Source organism: Chrysochloris asiatica, unplaced genomic scaffold (genome assembly GCF_000296735.1).
Source record: "Chrysochloris asiatica unplaced genomic scaffold, ChrAsi1.0 scaffold00276, whole genome shotgun sequence".
In the NCBI taxonomy this organism is placed as follows: Eukaryota; Metazoa; Chordata; class Mammalia; order Afrosoricida; family Chrysochloridae; genus Chrysochloris; species Chrysochloris asiatica.
In genome coordinates this window covers 2,624,342-2,628,184 of record NW_006408794.1, presented here as the reverse complement: position 1 = coordinate 2,628,184, position 3,843 = coordinate 2,624,342, and positions in this window count along the sequence as shown.

Genomic DNA, 3,843 nt, shown 5'->3' with positions numbered 1-3,843 from the left:
ACATCATACTTTCTCCTTTCCATACCTCTCCACAGTCTCACTCTCCGATGATGCCTTGTTTCAACTTCACCTCAAACAATGCAGGAAGAAGAGACCATCCACAGGTTCCACAACCATATCCATCTCCCTACCTGGACAGTTCTGTTTAACCCTATGTTTCTTAGTTTCAGGCATGCTTGGAACTTGTGTCCATTGCCTGGAATGAACTTCCCCAACCCTACTCCTTCACTTTCTTCAGTTTTTTCTTGAAATGCTCCTCTCATTGAGGTTTTCCCTGATGCCATAACTCAGATCTCAACTCTCCTTCATATCCTTTTTCCTACATTTGCTTTTCTTCCTTAGCACTTATCACCAGCTAACATGCTATTTTGTATTTATATATCTTGTTTTCAATTTCTCCTCTAGAATATAATTTTATTAAAAATTAAATTTTTACTAGCAACCACAACATTGTAACCCCAGACTTAGTATAGCATTTGGCACTTAATGTTGTTGTTTTTGTTAAGTGCTGACAAATTGGTTCTGACTTATAGTGCCCCTATATAGGATTTTCAAGGAGCATCTGGTGAGTTTGAACTGCCCACCTTTGGTTTGCAGTCCTGTGCTGATCCTACAGCACCACACCAGAAGCTAACTTAATATGGACCTAAAAAAAATTTTTCAAAAATAGAGGAATACATTTTTGTTTTTAAGCAACAAGCCCAACAATTTTGGGACTGTTAAATTGCAGGCTGTTTAGAAAGAAATGACTATATTAAAATTAAAGAAATGATTATGAGAACACTAAAGACAACAACAAAAACACTTATGAGAGGTAGTCAAAGTCATACTCTAAATTTCACCTCTAAGAGAAAAGTGGAGAAAGTACCCAGGAAAAAAATTTTTTTTAAACATCAAACAGAAATTTATTTTACCAGATATCAAAACATATTTAAAAATTATAATGTATTATTGATGTAGAAATGCAATACTAGATCAATGATACAGAACTGACCAAAATGTAAGTGGAAATTTAATATATGAAAATGTAGCACTGATGCAAAATCAGAAAAGGCCTGTTTTAGGGTTGTATCTGTTCACTCTATTTATTCAGTTTGTATTCGGAACAACAACAACAAAAAAGTTAGACTATATGAAAAAGAACATGGCATAAGAATTATAGTCAAGAGTCATTAACAACTTGTAATATGCAGATGATTCATCCTTGTTTGCTGAAAATGAAAACAACTTAAAGTACTTACTGATAAAGGTCAAAGACATAGAGAACAAATTGTTGTTGTTGTTGTTGTTGTTGTTAGGTAACATCAAGTCGGTACTGACTGTGAAAATGTCAACACTTCACAAAGGAATCTATAGATTTTATGTAATCACCGTCCAGATTCCAATATCATTCTTTATTATTGTTGTTGTTGTTAGGTGTCATCGAGTCGGTACCGACTCATAGCAACCTTATGCACAGCAGAATGAAACACTGCCTGATCCTGGGCCAACCTCACTACTGTTGCATGCTTGAGTCCATGGATACTGCCACTTGTAGAAGTATCTATAGGTACATGTAAATACAAATATGTGGGTACAGGCACATATATTAATTGAAGACACAAATATAGACACTGTACACATAACCAAACACCTTCCTTCATTGGTTTTCTGGGTTTGAAGGCTTAGAACCGTAGTCTCATTGGCAGCTCAGTCAATTGGCAAAATGTAGTTCACAAAAATCATGATCTGCATGCTAGTGAAATGAGTTGCATCTGGGGTCTGAAAAGCTTGTGAGCTGCCATCTAACACATAAGTATAGGTCTCACTAGGAGCAAAGCAGTAAGAAGGTACCCAAGAGCTCAGAGAAGAAACAAGTCTACAAGAGTCACAGCCTCATCTACTCTGAGACAAACAGAATTAGATGACGTCTGGCTTCCACCAATGACCATTCTAACTATGGTTACAATAGTTAGTCCCTGAATAAAACATATAGAGCAGAACTCAAATTCTTCTTATTATTATTATTAAGTCAGACAAATTATAACAGTAGAGAACAGAGGACAACCTGAGACTATCACCTGAGACATTCTTTTAACCTAGAACCAAGACTATCCACTGAGGCCAACTTTTAGTAAAACAGCAGAGCGGCTCACAAAATAAAAGGTGTTACTCACAGACTTACGTAAGTCCCTTACTTAAAAAACATTATCAGTATGAGACCAAAAGGTCAACAATTACTTAAAAGTAAGATGAGACGATAAGGTTCAAGGAAACTAAAGTACTGGAAACAGAACACAAAGAAAATACTGACATATTGTAATAAATGTACTTAATGCCACCATTAATGTGGGAATTGTCAGATGGGAATCTAATTTGCTATGTAAGCTTTCACCCAAAATTCAGTGAGATATTCTTTTTAAAATAATCTATAAAATACTAAAATGTAGTTTTTCTATAAAAATTGTTGGGTTTAAGTGACTATATTTTAGTAATTACACTATTCTCACTTTACTTTTACAATGTGCTTTTTATAAAGCTATGGTAATTATCAGGTATGCTTAGCTGTTAGGAAGCCAGTGGGAGCTCAGTACTTCCAGCCTAAGGCTGATTACTCTCCTGACATCTGCTTACCTTTACTTGTTCTCTGTGTCCTATTTCCTTGACTTTCCTGGAGCCTTAAGCACCATTTCCTTGAGTTATATCATTGAGTCAGGCTAAGAGCTCAAGGAAAATGTGAGGTAAAATCTGAATTAGAGGTTACAAATTAGTGGGCTCTAAATTAAAGCTTTATTGCTAATTAATCCCTGGGTGGTGCAAATAGTTAACACGGTTGGCTGTTAACTGAAAGATTGGTGGTGCATGTCCACCCAGATGTGCCTTGGAAGAAAGGCTTAGAGATCTATTTTCAAAAAATCAGTTCTATTCTGACATGCACATGGAGTTGCAATGAGTCAGAATTGACTCTATAGCAAGTGGTTTTGGGTTTATCATTCATTAAAAGAGATCCTAGTAATTCTCTTTCTTACTTGCAGTAAAAGTAGTTCTTGATTGCCTCTGCACACAGCAATTGCCTTAGTTCCCTGGTCTTTAAGGACTTCTAGCATTACCTATGATCTCCTTAAAGTTCTACTCTTCCCCTTGTTCTTTTTGCTCTTATAATAATGCACGTATTACTGGTAGCATAGCTTCCAGAATCACAGCAACTCACAAACTACCACTCGCCTGTCAGTTTGTCGTACTGTGACGGCTTGTGAGTTGCTGTGATTAGAATAGAAGCTATGCCACCAGTATTTTAAATACCAGCAGGGTCATCCATGGTGGACAGGTTTCAGAGAAGCTTCCAGACAAAGACAGATTAGGAAGAAGGAGACATGAACTACTTCCGAATATTTAGTCACTGAAAACCTTATGAACAGCAGAGAAACATTGTCAGATATAGTGTGGAAAATGAGCCCCTCAGGTTGGAAGGTACTCAAAATGCAACCGGGGAAGAGCTGCCTCCTCAAAGTAGAGTTGACAGTAATGACGCAAATGGAGTAAAGCCCATGGGAGAAAAGCCTGGAGGACCTTCATTTGCTGATAGGCACAACTCAAAATGAAGCGAAACAGCTTTAAACATCCATTAATAAACAGAATACGGAATGTACGAAGTATGAATCTAGGAAAATTAGAAATTGTCAAAAATGAAATAGAACATATAAACATCAATATCTTAGGCATTAGTGAGCTGAAATGGACTGTTACTGGCCATTTTGAATCTGATGCCCAGATGGTTTACTATGCTGGGAATGACAAATTGAAGAGAAATGTTGCTGCACTCATTGTCAAAAAGAACATATCCAGATCAGTCATGAGGTACAA